Source organism: Somniosus microcephalus, unplaced genomic scaffold (assembly GCF_052327205.1).
Source record: "Somniosus microcephalus isolate GS21.2 unplaced genomic scaffold, FLI_Smic_1.0 unresolved_chr2, whole genome shotgun sequence".
NCBI lineage: Eukaryota > Metazoa > Chordata > Chondrichthyes > Squaliformes > Somniosidae > Somniosus > Somniosus microcephalus.
This window is the reverse complement of record NW_028225180.1, coordinates 84,753,518-84,778,297: the sequence shown is the minus strand read 5'-3', so window position 1 is coordinate 84,778,297 and position 24,780 is coordinate 84,753,518.

Here is a 24,780-nt window from a genome sequence, read left to right as displayed (position 1 = left end):
ATCTCTGTAACCTCATCCAGCCCCCTACAACCCTCCCTATCTCTGTAACCTACTCCAGCCACTACAACCCTCCCTATCTCTGTAACCTCCTCCAGCCCTACAACCCTCCCTATCTCTGTAACCTCCTCCAGCCCCTACAACCCTCCCTATCTCTGTAACCTCCTCCAGCCCCTACAACCCTCCCTATCTCTGTAACCTCCTCCAGCCCTACAACCCTCCCTATCTCTGTAACCTCATCCAGCCCTACAACCCTCCCTATCTCTGTAACCTCCTCCAGCCCCCTACAACCCTCCCTATCTCTGTATGAGGAGAGATTGTGTCGATTGGGCTTATACTCACTGGAGTTTAGAAGATTGAGAGGGGATCTCATCGAAACCTATAAAATTCTTTCAGGCCTGGACAGACTAGATGCAGGAAGGATGTTTATGATGGCTGGGGAGTCCAGAACCAGGGGTCATAGTCTAAGGATAAGGGGTAAGCCATTTAGGACAGAAATGAGGAGGAATTTCTTCACCCAGAGAGTGGTGAACCTGTGGAATTCTCTGCCACAGAGGGCGGTGGAGGCCAGTTCATTAAATATCTTCAGAAAAGAGTTGGATATATTTCTTAAGGCTAAAGGGATCAAGGGATATGGGGAGAAGGCAGGGACAGGGTACTGAATTTGGATGATCAGCCATGATCTCATTGAATGGCGGAGCAGGCTTAGAGGGCCGAATGGCCTACTCCTGCTCCTATCTTCTATGTTTCTATGTTTCTATGTAACCCTCCCTATCCCTGTAACCTCCTCCAGCCCCTACACCCCTCCCTATCTCTGTAACCTCCTCCAGTCCAACGACCCTCCGAGATCTCTGTAATCTCCTCCAGCCCAACAACCCTCCGAGATCTCTGTAACCTCCTCCAGCCCTACAACCCTCCCTATCACTGTAACCTCCTCCAGCCCCTACAACCCTCCCTATCTCTGTAAACTCCTCCAGCCCCTACAACCCTCCCTATCACTGTAACCTCCTCCAGCCCCACAACCCTCCTATCTCTGTAGCCTCCTCCAGCCCTACACCCCTCCCTATCTCTGTAACCCCCTCCAGCCCCTACAACCCTCCCTATCTCTGTAACCTCCTCCAGCCCTACAACCCTCCCTATCTCTGTAACCTCCTCCAGCCCTACAACCCTCCCTATCTCTGTAACCTCCTCCAGCCCTACAACCCTCCCTATCTCTGTAACCGCCTCCAGCCCCTACAACCCTCCCTATCTCTGTAACCTCCTCCAGCCCCTACAACCCTCCCTATCTCTGTAACATCCTCCAGCCCCTACAACCCTCCCTATCTCTGTAACCTCCTCCAGCCCTACAACCCTCCCTATCTCTGTAACCTCATCCAGCCCCCTACAACCCTCCCTATCTCTGTAACCTCCTCCAGCCACTACAACCCTTCCTATCTCTGTAACCGCCTCCAGCCCCTACAACCCTCCCTATCTCTGTAACCTCCTCCAGCCCCTACAACCCTCCCTATCTCTGTAACCTCCTCCAGCCTTACAACCCTCCCTATCTCTGTAACCGCCTCCAGCCCCTACAACCCTCCCTATCTCTGTAACCTCCTCCAGCCCCTACAACCCTCCCTATCTCTGTAACCTCCTCCAGCCCCTACAATCCTCCCTATCTCTGTAACCTCCTCCAGCCCTACAACCCTCCCTATCTCTGTAACCTCATCCAGCCCCCTACAACCCTCCCTATCTCTGTAACCTACTCCAGCCACTACAACCCTCCTTATCTCTGTAACCTCCTCCAGCCCTACAACCCTCCCTATCTCTGTAACCTCCTCCAGCCCCTACAACCCTCCCTATCTCTGTAACCTCCTCCAGCCCCTACAACCCTCCCTATCTCTGTAACCTCCTCCAGCCCTACAACCCTCCCTATCTCTGTAACCTCATCCAGCCCTACAACCCTCCCTATCTCTGTAACCGCCTCCAGCCCCTACAACCCTCCCTATCTCTGTAACCTCCTCCAGCCCCTACAACCCTCCCTATCTCTGTAACCTCCTCCAGCCCCTACAACCCTCCCTATCTCTGTAACCTCCTCCAGCCCTACAACCCTCCCTATCTCTGTAACCTCCTCCAGCCCCCTACAACCCTCCCTACCTCTGTATGAGGAGAGATTGTGTCGATTGGGCTTATACTCACTGGAGTTTAGAAGATTGAGAGGGGATCTCATCGAAACCTATAAAATTCTTTCAGGCCTGGACAGACTAGATGCAGGAAGGATGTTTATGATGGCTGGGGAGTCCAGAACCAGGGGTCATAGTCTAAGGGTAAGGGGTAAGCCATTTAGGACAGAAATGAGGAGGAATTTCTTCACCCAGAGAGTGGTGAACCTGTGGAATTCTCTGCCACAGAGGGCGGTGGAGGCCAGTTCATTAAATATCTTCAGAAAAGAGTTGGATATATTTCTTAAGGCTAAAGGGATCAAGGGATATGGGGAGAAGGCAGGGACATGGTACTGAATTTGGATGATCAGCCATGATCTCATTGAATGGCGGAGCAGGCTCGAAGGGCCGAATGGCCTACTCCTGCTCCTATCTTCTATGTTTCTATGTTTCTATGTAACCCTCCCTATCCCTGTAACCTCCTCCAGCCCCTACACCCCTCCCTATCTCTGTAACCTCCTCCAGCCCAACGACCCTCCGAGATCTCTGTAATCTCCTCCAGCCCAACAACCCTCCGAGATCTCTGTAACCTCCTCCAGCCCTACAACCCTCCCTATCACTGTAACCTCCTCCAGCCCCTGCAACCCTCCCTATCTCTGTAAACTCCTCCAGCCCCTACAACCCTCCCTATCACTGTAACCTCCTCCAGCCCCACAACCCTCCTATCTCTGTAGCCTCCTCCAGCCCTACACCCCTCCCTATCTCTGTAACCCCCTCCAGCCCCTACAACCCTCCCTATCTCTGTAACCTCCTCCAGCCCTACAACCCTCCCTATCTCTGTAACCTCCTCCAGCCCTACAACCCTCCCTATCTCTGTAACCTCCTCCAGCCCTACAACCCTCCCTATCTCTGTAACCGCCTCCAGCCCCTACAACCCTCCCTATCTCTGTAACCTCCTCCAGCCCCTACAACCCTCCCTATCTCTGTAACATCCTCCAGCCCCTACAACCCTCCCTATCTCTGTAACCTCCTCCAGCCCTACAACCCTCCCTATCTCTGTAACCTCATCCAGCCCCCTACAACCCTCCCTATCTCTGTAACCTCCTCCAGCCACTACAACCCTTCCTATCTCTGTAACCGCCTCCAGCCCCTACAACCCTCCCTATCTCTGTAACCTCCTCCAGCCCCTACAACCCTCCCTATCTCTGTAACCTCCTCCAGCCTTACAACCCTCCCTATCTCTGTAACCGCCTCCAGCCCCTACAACCCTCCCTATCTCTGTAACCTCCTCCAGCCCCTACAACCCTCCCTATCTCTGTAACCTCCTCCAGCCCCTACAATCCTCCCTATCTCTGTAACCTCCTCCAGCCCTACAACCCTCCCTATCTCTGTAACCTCATCCAGCCCCCTACAACCCTCCCTATCTCTGTAACCTACTCCAGCCACTACAACCCTCCTTATCTCTGTAACCTCCTCCAGCCCTACAACCCTCCCTATCTCTGTAACCTCCTCCAGCCCCTACAACCCTCCCTATCTCTGTAACCTCCTCCAGCCCCTACAACCCTCCCTATCTCTGTAACCTCCTCCAGCCCTACAACCCTCCCTATCTCTGTAACCTCATCCAGCCCTACAACCCTCCCTATCTCTGTAACCGCCTCCAGCCCCTACAACCCTCCCTATCTCTGTAACCTCCTCCAGCCCCTACAACCCTCCCTATCTCTGTAACCTCCTCCAGCCCCTACAACCCTCCCTATCTCTGTAACCTCCTCCAGCCCTACAACCCTCCCTATCTCTGTAACCTCCTCCAGCCCCCTACAACCCTCCCTACCTCTGTATGAGGAGAGATTGTGTCGATTGGGCTTATACTCACTGGAGTTTAGAAGATTGAGAGGGGATCTCATCGAAACCTATAAAATTCTTTCAGGCCTGGACAGACTAGATGCAGGAAGGATGTTTATGATGGCTGGGGAGTCCAGAACCAGGGGTCATAGTCTAAGGGTAAGGGGTAAGCCATTTAGGACAGAAATGAGGAGGAATTTCTTCACCCAGAGAGTGGTGAACCTGTGGAATTCTCTGCCACAGAGGGCGGTGGAGGCCAGTTCATTAAATATCTTCAGAAAAGAGTTGGATATATTTCTTAAGGCTAAAGGGATCAAGGGATATGGGGAGAAGGCAGGGACATGGTACTGAATTTGGATGATCAGCCATGATCTCATTGAATGGCGGAGCAGGCTCGAAGGGCCGAATGGCCTACTCCTGCTCCTATCTTCTATGTTTCTATGTTTCTATGTAACCCTCCCTATCCCTGTAACCTCCTCCAGCCCCTACACCCCTCCCTATCTCTGTAACCTCCTCCAGCCCAACGACCCTCCGAGATCTCTGTAATCTCCTCCAGCCCAACAACCCTCCGAGATCTCTGTAACCTCCTCCAGCCCTACAACCCTCCCTATCACTGTAACCTCCTCCAGCCCCTACAACCCTCCCTATCTCTGTAAACTCCTCCAGCCCCTACAACCCTCCCTATCACTGTAACCTCCTCCAGCCCCACAACCCTCCTATCTCTGTAGCCTCCTCCAGCCCTACACCCCTCCCTATCTCTGTAACCCCCTCCAGCCCCTACAACCCTCCCTATCTCTGTAACCTCCTCCAGCCCTACAACCCTCCCTATCTCTGTAACCTCCTCCAGCCCTACAACCCTCCCTATCTCTGTAACCTCCTCCAGCCCTACAACCCTCCCTATCTCTGTAACCGCCTCCAGCCCCTACAACCCTCCCTATCTCTGTAACCTCCTCCAGCCCCTACAACCCTCCCTATCTCTGTAACCTCCTCCAGCCCCTACAACCCTCCCTATCTCTGTAACCTCCTCCAGCCCTACAACCCTCCCTATCTCTGTAACCTCATCCAGCCCCCAACAACCCTCCCTATCTCTGTAACCTCCTCCAGCCACTACAACCCTTCCTATCTCTGTAACCGCCTCCAGCCCCTACACCCCTCCCTATCTCTGTAACCTCCTCCAGCCCCTACATTACTCCCTATCTCTGTAACCTCCTCCAGCCCTACAACCCTCCCTATCTCTGTAACCTCCTCCAGCCCTACAACCCTCCCTATCTCTGTAACCTCCTCCAGCCCCTACAACCCTCCCTATCTCTGTAATCTCCTCCAGCCCCTACAACCCTCCCTATCTCTGTAACCTCCTCCAGCCCCTACAACCCTCCCTATCTCTGTAACCTCCTCCAGCCCTTACAACCCTCCCTATCTCTGTAACCTCCTCCAGCCCTACAACCCTCCCTATCTCTGTAATCTCCTCCAGCCCTACAACCCTCCCTATCTCTGTAACCTCCTCCAGCCCTACAACCCTCCCTATCTCTGTAACCTCCTCCAGCCCTACAACCCTCCCTATCTCTGTAACCTCCTCCAGCCCTACAACCCTCCCTATCTCTGTAATCTCCTCCAGCCCTACAACCCTCCCTATCTCTGTAACCTCCTCCAGCCCTACAACCCTCCCTATCTCTGTAATCTCCTCCAGCCCTACAACCCTCCCTATCTCTGTAACCTCCTCCAGCCCCTACAACCCTCCCTATCTCTGTAACCTCCACCAGCACCTACACCCCTCCCTATCTCTGTAACCTCCTCCAGCCCTACAACCCTCCCTATCTCTGTAACCTCCTCCAGCCCTACAACCCTCCCTATCTCTGTAACCTCCTCCAGCCCTATACCCTCCCTATCTCTGTAACCTCCTCCAGCCCTATACCCTCCCTATCTCTGTAACCTCCTCCAGCCCTACAACCCTCCCAAATCTCCACCGTCCTCCAATTCTGGCCTCTTGCGCAGCCCCCGATTTCCATCGCTCCACCATTGGCGGCCGTGCCTTCAGCTGCCTGGGCCCCGAGCTCTGGAATTCCCTCCCTAAACCTCTCCGCCTCTCTCTCTCCCCCTTTAAGACGCTCCTTAAAACCGACCTCTTTGACCCAGCTTTTGGTCACCAGCCCCAATATCTCCTTATGTGGCTCAAATTTTGTTTGATTTACGCCCCTGTGAGAAGCGCCTTGGGAAGTTTTACTACGTTAAAGATGCTATATAAATACAAGTAGTTGTTGTTGTTTTCAAACATTTATTCATGGCCCTTTTAAAAGCTATTATGCATTCTGGTTCCATCACTGTTTCTGGTAGGACTTTTCATATCCTAACAATTCTCTGCGCCAAAAAAAATCTCCTAACCTCTCCCTTTGTTCTATTGGTGATGATTTTAAATTTATACTCCCTCATTGCCAATTCACTGACCGGTGGAAATTTCACCGCAAACTTCAGCTCATCCAAAACTCTGCCAGTGCCAGAGGAAGCGAACCCGAGTTGGAATCAGAGCTATCAGGAGAGGAGACGGAGGGAAGAAATTTGAGAAGCGGATGAAGAGAAGATTTAGAAAAGGGGTAGACTGTAAAAAGCGAGATCAGGGAAGCAGAAAACACAAAAAATAATAATTTAATTGGAATCGCAGAAATAAAACCTGGAGTTTTAAGGGAGTGCCGCACTGTCAGAGGGGCAGTACTGAGGGAGCGCCGCACTGTCGGAGGGGCGGTACTGAGGGAGCACCGCACTGTCGGAGGGGCGGTACTGAGGGAGCACCGCACTGTCGGAGGGGCGGTACTGAGGGAGCGCCGCACTGTCGGAGGGGCAGTACTGAGGGAACGCCGCACTGTCGGAGGGGTGGTACTGAGGGAGTGCCGCACTGTTGGAGGGGTAGTACTGAGAGAGCGCGGCACTGTCGGAGGGGCAGTACTGAGGGAGCGCCGCATTTTCGGTGGGGCAGTACTGAGGGAGCGCTGCACTGTCAGAGGAGCAGTACTGAGGGAGCGCCGCACTGTCGGAGGGACGGTACTGAGGGAGCGCCGCACTGTCGGAGGGGCAGTACTGAGGGATCGCCGCACTGTCGGAGGGGCAGTACTGAGGGAGTGCCGCACTGTCAGAGGTGCTGTCTTTCAGATGAGATGTTAAACCGAGGCCCCATCTGCCCTCTCAGGTGGACGTCAAAGATCCCACGGCCACTATTGGAAGAAGAGCAGGGGGAGTTCTCCCCGGTGTCCTGGGGCCAATATTTATCCCTCAACCAACATCACTAAAAACAGATTACCTGGTCATGATCTCATTCCTGTTTGTGGGAGCTTGCTGTGCGCAAATTGGCTGCTGTGTTTCCGACATTACAACAGTGACCTCACTTCAAAAAGTACTTCTATTGGCTGTAAAGCACAGGTCGTGAAAGGCGCGATAGAAACACAAGCCTTTCTTTTGAAAAGGGTTAAAATCAGACAAAGGCAGACAGGTGCGATTTCTCCATTTGTAGTGTCTGAAAGAATCGGCCTTGTCAGAGGCAGGCTTGGCTATTTATCTTGGCGCTGCTCTCAGGATGTGTGGTGGATCACATTACTGACTTTAGCAACGTCCTTCAACATCTTCCCATGCATGACCACAGGGCAGGAGCTCCAAGAAGAAATGCTTCTCACGGACAACGGTGCTGATGGATTCAAGAAGGGTGCCTGCTGCTCGAAGGGCTGCTGCGTTGCAAAAAAAAACACAAAAAAAAGCAACGGTAGCCCAGGCGCGGGCGGCAAAAATCCTGCAGCATCTTGTCGTTCATTGTTGAGGGAGTGCTGGAGCACCGGACTGTGGAGTGGTGGAGCGAGGTGCAGGGGTTCTCTGCCTGGCGGGTTTGCACTTGTCGTGGGGGGTCGTGAGAGAGTGAGGAGGGAGGCGCTTCCCAGAGGGGATCAAGGGGGCGGAATCGATCTCGGGTGGTATTCAGCAATGGGCGACGGAGAATCGTCAGCCCGTTTACACCCGCTCCGATTGTCAAAGGGCAGGATTTTCATTGGGCCGTGGAGGCGGGATTGGAGGCGTGTGGGGGGGCTAAAATCTCGAAATCGGCGGGGGGGGCACGAACCCATCCCGCCCCCAACCCGCCTCCATGCCAGTTTCAAAGGAGGTGGGTACCCGCCCCACACTGGGACCCGCCTCCCTGAGGCAGGAAGGGGATTAGTGCCAATTAATTGCCTGTTAACAGGTAGTTAACAGGCAGTTTTTAGCCTAATCCCTATTTTTATAGCTGAAGTGTGGGATTCCCGACGGCTCCAAACCACGACAAGTTAGCGAGGCGGACCGTCGGGCTGAGATACTTGGAGAGTTCGAGATGTCCAGTGTTCAGGTGAGTGATGGGTGCATGAGTGCAGAGGTAAGTGTGTTTGGTGTGTGTAAAGTGTTTAAAGAAGTTTTAGTTACATTTACTTACCTTTACAGCCTTCCTTCCTTCAGGTCTCAGGAGTCCCTCATCTCACCGGCACAGAAAGCAGAATGGCTGCGAGCTGTCAAAAGTTGCAGCATTCAGCTTTCTGTTCTGGAGAGATCTTTAAATCAACCTGAGAGGAAGGAGTACAGATTGTCAGTGTTTGACAGCTTCAAACAGCTGTCAAACGCTGATATTTCATCTGTCAAAAGCTGGGTGGGCTCAACAAGGTCAATCAAGTGAAAATTGCGTGGGTTGGCCACAACTCGATGGAGGCGGGACTACAACCCCGAAAGTTGTAGTCCCGCCTCCTACACACCTCCTCAAATCAAAATCCAGTCCAAAGTGTCAGCCGCGGCTCAGTGGGTAGCACACTCTCGCCTCTGAATCAGAAGGTTGTGGGTTCGAGTCCCACTCCAGGGACTTGAGCACCACATCTAGGCTGACACTTTAGTGCAGTGCTGAGGGAGTGCTGCACTGTGGGAGGGGCAGTACTGAGGGAGCGCCGCACTGTCAGAGGGGCAGTACCGAGGGAGCACCGCACTGTCAGAGGGGTGGTACTGAGGGAGCGCCGCACTGTGGGAGGGGCAGTACTGAGGGAGCACCGCACTGTCAGAGGGGTGGTACTGAGGGAGCGCCGCACTGTCAGAGGGGCGGTACCGAGGGAGCACCGCACTGTCAGAGGGGTGGTACTGAGGGAGTGCTGCACTGTGGGAGGGGCAGTACTGAGGGAGCGCCGCACTGTCAGAGGGGTGGTACTGAGGGAGCGCCGCATCGTCAGAGGGGCAGTACCGAGGGAGCGCCGCACTGTCAGAGGGGCAGTACTGAGGGAGCGCCGCACTGTCGGAGGGGCAGTACTGAGGGAGCACCGCACTGTCGGAGGGGCAGTACTGAGGGAGCGCTGCACTGTCAGAGGGGCGGTACTGAGGGAGCGCCGCACTGTCGGAGGAGCAGGGCTGAGGGAGCACCGCACTGTCGGAGGAGCAGGGCTGAGGGAGCACCGCACTGTCGGGGGGGCAGTGCTGAGGGAGCGCCGCACTGTCGGAGGGGCAGTGCTGAGAAAGCGCCGCACTGTCAGAGGGGCAGTACTGATGGAGCGCCGCACTGTCGGAGGGGCAGTACTGAGGGTGCGCCGCACTGTCGGAGGGGCAGTACTGAGGGAGCGCCGCACTGTCGGAGGGGCGGTACTGAGGGTGAGCCGCACTGTCAGAGGGGCAGTACTGAGGGAGCGCTTTCGGATGAGACATTAAACCGAGGCCGCGTCTGCACTCTCAGGTGGATGTAAAAGATCCCACGGACACTATTTCGAAGAAGAGCAGGGGGAGATCTCTCCGGTGTCCTGGGGCCAATATTTATCCCTCAATCAACTTAACAAATCCAGATGATCTGGTCATTATCACATTGCTGTTTGTGGGAGCTTGCTGTGCGCAAAATTGGCTGCCGCGTTTCCTACATTACAACAGTCACCACACTTCAAAAAGTACTTAATTGGCTGTAAAGCGCTTTGAGACGTCCAATGGTCGTGAAAGGCGCTATAGAAATGCGAGTCTTTCTTTCTTTTTACTGTTGAAGTCATTATTAGTTATTAGGATGGGGCCTAATTAATTGCAAGCATTTGGGCCGCACGAACCTCCGAGTTTTGCGGACGGCCAAAGTTAGGTTCGGTTCTTGTCACCTTCATATTTTCAGCCTTCGTCCCCTTTCTTCCGCCTGCCTCCCTAACGAGCTGCCCTCATAGGATCATTACGAGAGATCACGGGCCTCTCCGGAGAGGCCATAAAGCCTGATCGTCCGCCTCTCGCCAGCCCAGGGCATTCGGGCTGAGTTAGAACAGCAGCGAGGCAGTCAGCTCCAACACAAACAATGCTTTTATACGCTGATTAAAAAAAGATTACTCGGCCCATTCCTCACACACCGGCAGACCCCATTGTATTCCTTCGATTTTTCCACTTTTCAGAAGAATGGAATCCCCACTTTTCTATGACAGTAATCCTCGGATCCTCCCAGCTGGATCTGACTGGGGTAGTTAGAGTCAGGTGCTCGGGTCAATTACTCTTGCTATGTGTTGAGAGGGCGGAAGGATTAGGCCAGAAAGGGCCTGGGAGAGGTTTGAATGAAGTTTCCGGGGCAGGTATTACACCGTCTTTTGTCCTAAAGCTGCCCTTTTTACTTTCTCGGCGCTATCGGTAAATCAGCCTTACACGCTGCGCACAAAAGGCCACAAACCCTATTAGTGAGGCAGCGTGAGAGCACTATCAGCTAAATGTGGGCCTTTCTCTGTTAAAGCCAGGCGTTTCATTAATAATTTTGTTTTTATTCGTTTATGGGATGTGGGGGTCGCTGGCAAGGCCAGCATTTATTGCCCATCCCCAATTGCCCTGGAGAAGGTGGTGGTGAGCCGCCTTCTTGAACCGCTGCAGCCCGTGTGGTGAAGGTGCTCCCACAGTGCTGTTAGGGAGGGAGTTCCAGGATTTTGACCCAGCGACGATGAAGGATCGGCGATATACTTCCAAGTCAGGATGGTGTGTGACTTGGAGGGGAACTTGGAGGTGGTGGTGTTCCCATGCGCCTGCTGCCCTCGTCCTTCTAGGTGGAAGAGGTCGCGGGTTTGGGAGGTGCTGCCGAAGAAGCCTTGGCGAGTTGCTGCAGTGCATCTTGTAGATGGTACACACTGCAGCCACGGTACGCCGGTGGTGGAGGGAGTGAATGTTTAAGGTGGTGGATGGGGTGCCAATCAAGCAGACTGCTTTGTCCTGGATGGTGTCGAGCTTCTTGAGTGTTGTTGGGAGCTGCACTCATCCAGGCAAGTGGAGAGTATTCCATCACACTCCTGACTTGTGCCTTGTAGATGGTGGAAAGGCTTTGGGGAGTCAGGAGGTGAGACACTCGCCGCAGACTACCCAGCCTCTGACCTGCTCTTGTTGCCACAGTATTTATGTGGCTGGTCCAGTTAAGTTTCTGGTCAATGTTTCCGTTCACATCATGCCTCAGCTACTGAACGTGGTCTGGCTATCACAGAATCACAGAAACCCCACAGTGCAGATAGAGGCCATTTCGGCCCATCGAGCCTGCACCGACACATATCCCACCCGATCCCCGTAACCCCTACACCAACACATACCCACCCTATTCCTGTAACCCCATGTATTTAATCCCCCCTAACACTAAGGGTCAATTTATCATAGCCAATCAACCTAACCCGCACATCTTTGGACTGTGGGAGGAAACCGGAGCACCCGGAGAAAACCCACGCAAACACGGGGAGAATGTGCAAACTCCACACAGACAGTCGCCCGAGGCCGGATTCGAACCCGGGTCTCTGGCGCTGTGAGGCAACAGTGCTAACCACTATGCCACCGTGCTGCCCTCATAAAACATTTTTTCGCCTCCAATTCTTGGTACTTCCATAAGGCTCAGATTATGATACAGTTCCTTCGACACTCACAGTTTGATAGAGCTACTTTGGCACTGGCTGCACTTCAGTATCTCATCCATATGTAACCATTGAGAAACCCTTCGGAGGTTATTAAGAGTCAGCCATGTTAGCATGGGACTGGAGTCACATATATTCCACAGGAACTTTCAACAGGCAATTGGGCATGTATTTGAAGAGAACTAAATTGCAGGGTTATAGAAACATAGAAGCATAGGAGCAGGAGTCGGCCATTCGGCCCTTCGAGCCTGCTCCGCCATTCAATATGATCATGGCTGATCCTCTATCTCAATACCATATTCCTGCTCTCTCCCCATACTCCTTGATGCCTTTTATGTCTAGAAATCTATCTATCTCCTTCTTAAATATATTCAGTGACTTGGCCGCCACAGCCTTCTGTGGTCGAGAATTCCAGTCTGTCTTGTCCTGTCAGAATTTTATACGTTTCAATGAGATCCCCTCTCATTCTTCTAAACTCTAGGCCTAGTCTAGAATACAGGCCTAGTCGACCCAATCTCTCCTCATACGACAGTCCTGCCATCCCAGGAATCAGTCTGGTGAACCTTCGCTGCACTCCCTCTATGGCAAGTATATCCTTTCTTAGACAAGGAGACCAAAACTGCACACAGTACTCCAAGTGTGGTCTCATCAAGGCCCTGTATAATTGTAGTAAGACATCCTTGCTCCTGTACTCAAATCCTCTTGCAATGAAGGCCAACATACCATTTGCCTTCCTCACTGCTTGCTGCAATTGCATGTTTGCTTTCAGTGACTGGTGTACAAGGACACCCAGGTCCCTCTGTACATCAACATTTCCCAATCTAGCACCATTTAAATAATACTCTGCCTTTCTGTTTTTCCTACCGAAGTGGATCACTTCACATCTATCCACGTTATGGGGGGAAAGCTGGGGTATGGGACTAATTTGTCAGCTCTTTCAAAGACCACTGCTGTTCACAATTTACATTAATGATTTAGACTTTGGAATCAAAAACACAATGGCCCAGTAATTCAGGTCCCAACGCGTGAGTAAGCACCGTGTACTCACGCGTGGGCCCGATGGAATTGCCGGTTTTCAGCATGCACAGCGCATGCGCGGAAAACCGGCATTTCCTTTCCTCTGAACCAAGGGGTTCAGAGGTTGAACGCGTGCGCGCAGGAGTCTGCGCGTGCACGCTGAAATTCCTTTTTTTTTTTACAGGGTTGCCCGTGCGTTAAGGCCTCCAGTTTTTACACGAGAAAAAAGCAGACGTAAGTACTTAGTTTTAAAAAGTAAGTGGTCTATTAATTAAAGTTAGAATTTTTTTTCCACAGGTTTATTATTTTTAAAGACTTTACAGTAAGGTAAGTGTATTTTTAGACCTGATTTGTTAAAACATTATTTTTTTCAAAAATTTGAATAATTGTTTAAATTAGTTTTTTAGTTATTAATAGTTCATTTAATTAGTGGGATGTTTTTTTAACTTTTATTTGAAGTTTAAGTACTGTTTTGGGCGCCCGGAGTTTTCATGAGTTTGACAGTTCTTACTATCAAACTCATGAATGAACTTTTGCAACCTCCGATTGGTTGCCCAGTGCTCACGTGATCCCAGCCGGCTCATCGCACTAACTACGCCGCTGGATCACACAAGCACAGCGCGCCGGGAGCTGAACCGGGCCACTGACAGGAAATCCACGCAGGGCCAGGCTTCAACTGTCGGCGCGCTAGGTAAGTGTAGGTCGGGGGCTTGCACCCACGGGAAGCCCCCGACACCAATTTCTGGGCCAATTTCTAAATTTGCGGATGACACCAAATTGACGGGGGGGGGGGGGGGATAGTCAATACTGAGGAGGACTGCAACAAATTACAGGAGGACATTAATAAACTTGCAGAATGGGCATATAATTGGCAAATGAAGTTCAACACAGATAAATGTGAGGTATTACATTTTGGTAGTAAGAATAGGGAGGTCACTTATCACTTGGAGGGTGCGAGTCTGGGTCGGGTAGAGGAACAAAGGGATCTGGGAGTACAAATACACAAATCACTAAAAGTTGTGACGCAGGTTAGCAAGGTCATAAAAAAGCAAACCAAGCACCAGGGTTTATTTCCAGAGGGATTGAATTGAAAAGTAGGGAAGTTATGCTAAACCTGTATCGAACCTTGGTCAGACCACACTCGGAATACTGTGTACAGTTCTGGTCGCCATATTATAAAAAGGATACAGAGGCACTGGAGAGGGTGAAGTGAAGATTTACAAGGATGATACCACCACCAACAACAACAACAACTTGTATTTATATAGCGCCTTTAAAGTAGTAAAACGTCCCAAGGCACTTCACAGGAGTATTTCAAGACAACAAATTTGACACCGATCCACCGAGAGACGGAAGGGAATTCCAGAGCTTGGGGCCCAGGCAACAGAAGGCACGACCGCCAATGGTTGAGCGATTATAATCAGGGATGCGCGAGGGCAGAATTAGAGGAGCGCAGATATCTCGGGGGGTTGTGGGGCTGGAGGAGGTTACAGAGATAGGGAGGGGCGAGGCCATGGAGGGATTTGAAAACAAGGGCCAGAAATGCGAGGGTATACTTATCAGGAAAGGATGAACAGGCTGGGTCTTTTTTCTCTTGAAAAGATGAGGCTGAGGGGTGACCTAATAGAGGTCTTTAAAATGATGAAAAATTTTGATAGAGTGGACACAGAGAGAATGTTTCCACTTGTGGGGAAGAGCATAACTAGAGGCCATCAATATAAGATAGTCACCAAGAAATCCAATCGGGAATTCAGGAGAAACTTCTTTACCCAGAGAGTGGTGAGAATGTGGAACTCACTCCCACAGGGAGTGGTTGAGGCGAATAGTATCGATGCATTTAAGTGGAGGCTGGACAAGCACACGAGGGAGAAGGGAATCGAGGGTTATGCTGATAGATTTAGATGAGGAAAGATGGGAGGAGGCTCGAGTGGAGCATAAACGCCGGCATAAGAACATAAGAACATAAGAAATAGGAGCAGGAGTAGGCCAATCGGCCACAGGTTGGGCCGAATGGCCTGTCTCTGTGCTGTACATCCTGTGTAATCCTATGTAAAGAGGCACGATGGGCCGAATGGCCTCCTTCTGTGCTGTAAGATTCTATGTCCAGGCCGGGTAAGGACGGCAGATTTCCTTCCCTAAAGGACATTAGTGAACCAGTTGGGCTTTTACAACAATCCCATAGCTTCATGGTCACTTTTACTGGCACCAGTGACTTTTTAATTTCCAGATTTTAAACTGAATTAAAATACTCATACTGTTATGGTGAGATTTGAACTCATGTTCTCTGGATTATTAGTGCAAGACTCTTGACCACTCGTCCAGTAACAGAACCACAACACGACACTACTATAGACGCTTAATCAAAGGCTTCCTTTTTTTTTACTCGTTTTATGAGTTGTGGGCGTCACTGGCAAGGCCAGCATTGATTGCCCATCCCTAATTGCCCTTGAGAAGGTGGTGATGAGCCGTCTTCTTGAACCGCTGCAGTCCGTGTAGTGAAGGTGCTCCCACAGTGCTGTTAGGGAGGGCGTTCCAGGATTTTGACCCAGCGATGATGAAGGATCGGCCGATGTATTTCCAAGTCAGGATGGTGTGTGACTTGGAGGTGAACTTGGAGGTTGAGGTGTTCCCATGCACCTGCTGCCCTTGTCCTTCTAGGTGGAAGAGGTCGTGGGTTTGGGAGGTGCTGCCGAAGAAGCCTTGGCAAGTTGCTGCAGTGCATCTTGTAGATGGTCCACACTCAAACTGACCATTTCCGGTATTTTAATACTAAATTCTAAGTTGTGCCATTGTTTTCTTATCTACATAACTGATCTGGATGCTGAAACGAATTTGCAGTTCAATAGGGAGAGCACTGGGGACGGAGAATGTAATTAAGATTTGGCAGAAGGATTGGGATCCGTTATGCAAATGAGCAGATGAATGGCAGATTAAATGTAATACTGACAATGCAAAGTACTGCATCTTAGGTGTACAATGAAGAGAATAGAATTAATACAGGGAGATCTTGAACGGGACCTGGGAGTAACAGCAGAATCGCCATGTTCAAGATGGTACAAATATGGAAGAGTGATTAAAAAGGAGACTGAATGTTGAATCGAGCTTACAGTGCTATAGCCCAATCCTCAACCTACGCTCACAGCCAGAGAGGCTCCCTGACCCTGACAGTTGTGCTACCTTGCACAAATTACCCCTTATAAATCTACAGAGTTTATGCTGAGGCTCTCACATACATTAATCAGACCTCACCGAGAGTACAGGGTGCAATTCAGGTGGACATCTTCAGAAGAGACATATATGCAAGGGAAAGGGTGTAGAAAAGAGCAACACGGTGATCCCGTGTGCTGGGGTGGCTGAGCTGGAACCAACCTATGTGAGTGTGATGCTGAGCTGGGTGAGTGTGATGTCGGACTGGGTGAGTGTGATGTCGGACTGGGTGAGTGTGATGTCGGACTGGTGAGTGTGATGTCGGACTGGGTGAGTGTGATGTTGGGCTGGGTGAGTGTGATGTCGGACTGGGTGAGTGTGATGTCGGGCTGGGTGAGTGTGATGTCGGACTGGGTGAGTGTGATGTCGGACTGGTGAGTGTGATGTTGGACTGGGTGAGTGTGATGTCGGACTGGGTGAGTGTGATGTTGGACTGGTGAGTGTGATGTCGGGTTGGGTGAGTGTGATGTCGGGTTGGGTGAGTGTGATGTCGGACTGGGTGAGTGTGATGTTGGACTGGGTGAGTGTGATGTCGGGCTGGGTGAATGTGATGTCGGACTGGGTGAGTGTGATGTCGGACTGGGTGAGTGTGATGTCGGACTGGGTGAGTGTGATGTCGGACTGGTGAGTGTGATGTCAGGCTGGGTGAGTGTGATGTCGGGCTGGGTGAGTGTGATGTCGGACTGGGTGAGTGTGATGTCGGGCTGGGTGAGTGTGATGTCGGACTGGGTGAGTGTGATGTCGGACTGGTGAGTGTGATGTTGGACTGGTGAGTGTGATGTCGGGTTGGGTGAGTGTGATGTCGGGTTGGGTGAGTGTGATGTCGGACTGGGTGAGTGTGATGTCGGACTGGGTGAGTGTGATGTCGGACTGGTGAGTGTGATGTCAGGCTGGGTGAGTGTGATGTCGGGCTGGGTGAGTGTGATGTCGGACTGGGTGAGTGTGATGTCGGATTGGGTGAGTGTGATGCTGAGCTGGGTGAGTGTGATGTCGGACTGGGTGAGTGTGATGTCGGACTCGGTGAGTGTGATGTCGGACTGGGTGAGTGTGATGCTGAGCTGGGTGAGTGTGATGTCGGACTGGGTGAGTGTGATGTCGGACTCGGTGAGTGTGATGTCGGACTGGGTGAGTGTGATGTTGGGCTGGGTGAGTGATGTCGGGCTGGGTGAGTGTGATGTCGGGCTGGGTGAGTGTGATGTCGGGCTGGGTGAGTGATGTTGGACTGGGTGAGTGTGATGTCGGACTGGGTGAGTGTGATGTTTGACTGGGTGAGTGTGATGTCGGGCTGGGTGAGTGTGATGTCGGGCTGGGTGAGTGTGATGTCGGGCTGGGTGAGTGTGATGTCGGGCTGGGTGAGTGTGATGTCGGGCTGGGTGAGTGTGATGTCGGGCTGGGTGAGTGTGATGTCGGGTTGGGTGAGTGTGATGTCGGGTTGGGTGAGTGTGATGTCGGGTTGGGTGAGTGTGATGTCGGGTTGGGTGAGTGTGATGTTGGACTGGGTGAGTGATGTTGGGCTGGGTGAGTGATGTTGGGCTGGGTGAGTGATGTTGGGCTGGGTGAGTGTGATGTTGGACTGGGTGAGTGTGATGTTGGACTGGGTGACTGTGATGTTGGACTGGTGAGTGTGATGTTGGACTGGGTGAGTGATGTTGGGCTGGGTGAGTGTGATGTTGGACTGGGTGACTGTGATGTTGGACTGGTGAGTGTGATGTTGGACTGGGTGAGTGATGTTGGACTGGGTGAGTGTGATGTTGGACTGGGTGAGTGTGATGTTGGACTGGGTGAGTGTGATGTTGGACTGGGTGAGTGTGATGTTGGACTGGGTGAGTGTGCTGTTGGACTGGATGAGTGTGATGTTGGACTGGGTGAGTGTGATGTCGGACTGGGTGAGTGTGCTGTTGGACTGGGTGAGTGTGATGTCGGACTGGGTGAGTGTGATGTCGGGCTGGGTGAGTGTGATGTTGGGCTGGGTGAGTGATGTCGGGCTGGGTGAGTGTGATGTCGGGCTGGGTGAGTGTGATGTCGGGTTGGGTGAGTGTGATGTCGGGCTGGGTGAGTGTGATGTCGGGCTGGGTGAGTGTGATGTCGGACTGGGTGAGTGTGATGTCGGACTGGGTGAGTGTGATGTCGGACTGGGTGAGTGTGATGTCGGGTTGGGTGAGTGTGATGTTGGGCTGGGTGAGTGTGATGTTGGGTTGGGTGAGTGTGATGTAGGGTTGGGTGAGTGTGATGTCGGGCTGGGTGAGTGTGATGTTGGACTGGGTGAGTGTGATGTTGGACTGGGTGAGTGTGATGTTGGACTGGGTGAGTGTGATGTCGGGTTGGGTGAGTGTGATGTTGGACTGGGTGAGTGTGATGTTGGACTGGGTGAGTGTGATGTCGGGTTGGGTGAGTGTGATGTCGGGTTGGGTGAGTGTGATGTCGGGTTGGGTGAGTGTGATGTCGGGCTGGGTGAGTGTGATGTCGGGCTGGGTGAGTGTGATGTCGGGCTGGGTGAGTGTGATGTCAGACTGGGTGAGTGTGATGTCGGACTGGGTGAGTGTGATGTCGGGCTGGGTGAGTGTGATGTCAGACTGGGTGAGTGTGATGTCGGACTGGGTGAGTGTGATGTCGGACTGGGTGAGTGTGATGTCGGGTTGGGTGAGTGTGATGTTGGGCTGGGTGAGTGTGATGTTGGGTTGGGTGAGTGTGATGTTGGACTGGGTGAGTGATGTTGGGCTGGGTGAGTGTGATGTCGGACTGGGTGAGTGTGATGTTGGGTTGGGCGAGTGTGATGTTGGACTGGGTGAGTGTGATTTTGGGCTGGGTGAGTGCGATGTTGGGTTGGGTGAGTGTGATGTTGGACTGGGTGAGTGTGATGTTGGACTGGGTGAGTGTGATGTTGGGTTGGGTGAGTGTGATGTTGGGCTGGCTGAGTTAGATGGGCTGGGTACGTCCCCTGCTCTTCTTCAAAATAGTCCCACGGGATCTTTCACAACCACCTGAGTCGGGGCCTAGGTTTAATGTCCCATCTGCAAGACGTCACCTCCGACGGTGTAGCCCTCCCTCAGCACTGCACTGGGAGTGTGGGCCGATATATTGTCTCAAATCTCTGGAGTGGGACTTGAACCCATGACTTTCTGACGCTGAGGCGATCGTGCTACCCACTAAGCCACGGCCGACACACACTGAAGCCACACAGAAAGCTAGCATGCAGGTACAGCAAGCAATTAGGAAGGCAAACGGCATTTTGGTCTTTATTTCAAGGGGGTTGGAGTATAAGAGTAAGGAAATCTTGCTAAAGTTGTACAGGGCCTTGGTGAGACCACACTTGGAGTACTGTGCACAGTTTTGGTCTCCTTATCTAAGGAAGGATATACTTGCCTTGGAGGCGGTGCAACGAAGGTTCACTCGATTGATTCCTGGGATGAGAGGGCTGTCCTATGAAGAGAGATTGTATAGAATGGGGATTGACAGGGTAGATGCTGAGAGGTTGTTTCCCCTGGCTGGAGAGTCTAGAACTAGGGGTCACAGTCTCGGGATAAGGGGTCGGCTATTTAGGACTGAGATGAGGAGGAATTTCTTCACTCAGAGGGTTGTAAATCTTTGGAATTCTCTGCCCCAGAGGGCTGTGAATACTGAGTCGTTGAGTATATTTAAGGATGAGATCGATAGATTTTTGGACTCTGGGGGAATCAAGGGATATGGGGATCGGGCGGGAAAGTGGAGTCGAGGTCGATGATCAGCCATGATCTTATTGAATGGCGGAGCAGGCTCGAGAGGCCGTATGGCCAACTCCTGCTCCTAATTCTTATGTTCTTATTCAAGAAGGAGTTAGATATATTTCTTAAGGCTAAAGGGATCAAGGGATATGGAGAGAAGGCAGGGACAGGGTACTGAATTTGGATGATCAGCCATGATCTCATTGAATAGCGGAGCAGACTCGAGGGGCCGAATGGCCTACTCCTGCTCCTATCTTCTATGTTTCTTATAGAGCCATAATAGGGTTCTTGACTCTTTAGTGTCTGTTGTTAACCCTTGGATCTTAAAGTTGGGATTCTGAAGCCATATATTGTGCCGGCTGAAATTTCCAACTTGAGTACCAAGCTGTGATGCCCCTCTCCCAGATCGAAAAGCCTGCCAGCAGGCACTATCCACTCTTGCATGTGAAAGGGTGGCCACCTACAGCAGGTGACCATGTACAGCAGGCACCTCAAAGCACTGGAGAGGTACCACCAACGCTGCCTCCGCAAGATCCTGCAAATCCATTGGCAGGATAGGCGCACCAACGTCAGTGTTCTTGCTCAGGCCAACATCCCCAGCATCGAAGCTCTGACCATGCTCGATCAGCTCCGATGGACGGGCCACATCGTTCACATGCCCGATACGAGACTCCCAAAACAAATGCTCTACCTGGAGCTCCGACACGGCAAGAGAGCCTCAGGTGGGCAGAGGAACCGCTTCAAGGACACCCTCAAAGCCTCCTTGAAAAAGTGCAACATCCCCACCACCGACACCTGGGAATCCCTGGCCCAAGACCGCACAAAGTGGAGGAGAAGCATCTGGGAAGGCGCCGAACACCTCGAGTCTCTTCGCCAGAAGCAAGCGAAAGCTAAGCGCAAGGAGCGCAAGGATCGCACATCAACCCAAGCATCCCACCCACCCGCCCCTTCAACCACCGTCTGCCCCACCTGTGACAGAGACTGTAGGTCTCGCATTGGACTCATCAGTCACCTGAGAACTCATTTTTAGTGTAGAAGCAAGTCATCCTCGGTTCCGAGGTACTGCCTAAGAGAGAGAGAGAGAGAAGACTCGAGCAAGATAGGGAGGGCTGCTGTCGGCCATGTAGACCTATGCCAGCTGGAGTCAGCTCCTGCAGAAGAGGAGGGGAGCAAATCGCAATGAAATAGGGTTGAGAGACAGGCTGAGGCGGTGAATCCACAAACGCTGAGTGTCAACCAGGTTAAAAGGACAGCAGCGACCTTAAGTAAAATTATCGTTCATTAACTGCAGCCGAGAGAGTGGAGAGCCAAGAACAAAAGGGGCCTAATGGATCAGCTAAAAGAGCTCTGTCTAAAACTAGTTACTGTGGTAACCACATGACTAAGCCGTACGAATAAATAGGCCCTGTGCCTCAGGAGATTTCTGAACAACAAGAACATTGAGGAATAACAAGCGGGTTGGACTGATCAAGAGTGGTTGGTTTCAGTGAGTGAAAAACTCCTTTTTTTGCTTCCGGTTTTTGAGGTGGTGTGGTGTATGTAACCGTTCCACCTTTAAGAGAACTATTTTAAGAGATGCACTACTTTATCTTGGCTGCTGTATACTGTAATACCGGTGGTGACCACACCGGTATATAAGTGCTGTGTAATGATTTATTGGGCAGTTCAGCCTGACCTTCGACTAGTAAAGACCTGTTGAATTTATTCTTGTGGTCTGTGTGCAGTGATTCTTATTAACAATAACTAGAACACACAGACTTAACAGTGGCGACGATGACGATCTTACCCTGCGGCAGAGATATATCCAAGGCAGTTTAACGGGCGTCGAGAAGAGGCATCCGCCCTCATCATCCTGCTGAGAAAAGACTCGGGTCTGAAGAGCAAGGAAGAATCCTGACACGAAGCCTTCCATCAGCAACAGGCAGTGATCATCCCTTCTACCACGGTGGTGGGTAAGCCGATCAGCGACGAGCAGCAAGTCGGCCACGTTGGCTGTGAAGTAGGGGAGGGAAAAACGGAGGATATAAGGGCGGAGAACTCGACCACGGCCGGGGAAAAGAGCCGGACAGAAGTCGGGGCCAGAGGCGCTGAGACTGGGGCAGCGTAAGGCACGGGAGCCGCGGTGAATGCAAACGCAGCCGGTGTAAAAGACCGGGCTGCAAGCGGGCTGGGAGACGCAACAGCGTCGAGAGAGAGCTCGACCGCGACCGGGGAAAAAGGCCGGGCAGCTACCGAGGCCGCGAGGCGCGGGAGAAAAGAAAAAGAAAACCGCGGAGAACTCAGCCGCAGCCGGGGGAAAGGACCGGACTGCAAGAGGGGCTGGGAGGCACGATTTGAGAACCGCTGGGGAGGGCGAATGCAGCAATACGGCAATCGCCATTACAGCCAGCGGGGGAGAAAGGCAAACGCGGGAAGCCGCCATTTTCGTAAGCGGGGGAAGAAGACAAGCGCGGGAAACCGCCATTTTGAAAATAAATAAATAAATAAAAGAAAAATTTCTTTTTGTTTCTCAAGAAGATTGCGAGGATGCCTAAGCGTGGTAACATCAATGATTTCGATGCCGATGTTGAAGATTGGGCCACGTATGTAGAACGCATAGAGATTTATTGTAAGGCAAATAAAATATCAGATGAAGATAAAGCACTCACCTTACTAAACTCAATGGGTGCGAAGACATACGGGCTATTGAAGCATCTTCTATCACCAGCTAAACCGGCGGATCAGACTTTCGCTAATATTGTTGCTGTCCTGAGAAATCATTTGAACCCCACACCGCTGATGTTAGCGGAACGATTTAAATTTTATGCGAGAACGCAACTGAAAGAGGAAAGCAACGCGGAGTATTTAATTGAACTGCGTAAGCTAGCGAAATACTGTCAGTTTGGGGAAAGACTGACAGAGGCACTGAGAGACAAATTCGTGTGTGGATTGTCGAAAGAAGGAACACAAAAGCGGCTGCTTGAAGAGAATGATCTTACACTTGATAAGGCTGTCACTATTGCAGCATTGCACGAAGCCGCAGTGAGAGGCACTGCAGAAATGCAGCTGAAGGCAGAGGTACTCAGCGTAGATCAAATGGCTTTGGGTACAGCGAAATGTTATCGTTGTGGAAAGACAACACACGATCAGAACCAATGCTGGTTTAAAAATCAGGAATGTAGAAAATGTGGCAAGCTTGGTCACATAGCTAAAGTATGCCGGTCAGGAAAGAAGACCAGCAACAAAAAGTCACCGCAGGAAAAGTGCAGAAAGGTACATAAGGTGGCTGAGAAGAGTTCGGATGAACAGAATTCGGATTCAGACTCCAACAGCAAGGTACTGGGTAGTCTGAGAATTCACAATGTGAGTAAGGAAGCTGACCTACAAACTATCTGGGTCACACTTCAGATAGCAGGAGTCCAAGTGAAGATGGAATTGGACACCGGATCGGCATTGACGGTCATGAATAAGCAAGATTACAAAAGGTTATTCACACATATTCCCCTACGGGATACGGAGATAGTATTGCAGACATACACGGGGCAAAGAGTATACCCCATCGGAAAGATAAAAGTCAAGGTGGTACACAAGGGCAAAGAACACCAAGGAATGGACTTATATGTACTACCTGAGGGAGGTCCACCACTTCTGGGACGGGAGTGGATCAGGAAAATAAATATGGACTGGCACTCCCTAAAAGCAATAACGGTAGATTCCGGAAAAAAAGATGTCAAACCTGAACGATTGTCCAGAATATTGGATGAGGCTAAAGAGGTGTTCCAACAGGGACTGGGAACACTGAGAGGAATTACGGCAAAAATCAAGATTGCAGAACATGCAAACCCAAAATTTTTCAAAGCCAGACCGGTACCTTATGCGATACGACCTGCTGTGGAAGCTGAGCTGGAAGGGCTAGAACGTTCAGGAGTACTGTCTAAGGTGGACTGGAGTGAGTGGGCCACGCCCATTGTTCCCGTCATGAAGCGTTCATCGAGTAACAAGCCAGGGGAACCGGGGAAGGTCCGCATCTGTGGAGACTTCAAGATCACGGTTAATCCGGTGCTTCACACGGTGCAATATCCGCTTCCGCGGATTGAGGATATCTTTGCTTCATTGTCTGGCGGGAAACACTTCACCAAGATAGACCTGGCGCAAGCGTACTTACAGATGGAAGTTGAGGAAGAGTCGCGCCAGTATCTCACAATCAACACGCACAGAGGCTTGTATCGATATAATAGACTGGTTTTTGGAGTGGCTTCGGCTCCAGCAATTTGGCCGAGGGCCATGGAGCAGGTATTACAGGGAATTCCAAGCACTCAATGTTACTTGGACGATATCCTGATTACAGGAGATGACAATGAGGAACACCTTGCAAATTTGAAACTGGTGCTCACCAGATTGAAGGAATATGGACTTCGAGTTAATCGCCAGAAATGTGAGTTCTTTCAGAAACGGATCTCGTACTGTGGTCATGTCATTGACCAGGAGGGGCTGCACAAGTCACCTGACAAGATCGAAGCTGTTGTGAAGGCTCCCGCTCCGGAAAATGTATCCCAGTTGAGGTCGTTCCTAGGGTTGATTAACTATTACCATAAGTTTCTGCCAAATCTATCCACGGTGCTGCACCCGCTGAACGCTCTTTTGCAGAAAGAAGTACCATGGAAGTGGAGCGAGGACTGTAAGAAGGCCTTTCGCAAAAGCAAGGCATTGATCGCCTCAGAGGAAGTGTTGGCTCACTTTAACCCAACGCTACCTATTCGTTTAGCTTGTGATGCTTCTCCTTATGGTATTGGAGCAGTACTCTCACACAAGTTGCCAAATGGCTTGGAAAGGCCAGTCGCATTTGCATCCAGATCATTGACCTCCGCTGAGCGCAACTATGCTCAGATAGATAGGGAGGCTCTCAGCCTTGTGTGGGGAGTAAAGAAGTTTAATCATTACCTGCAGGGCCAAAAGTTTACACTGCTGACAGATCACCAGCCGTTGGTATCCATTTTTAACCCTAAGAAGGGTGTTTCGGTGATGACAGCACAG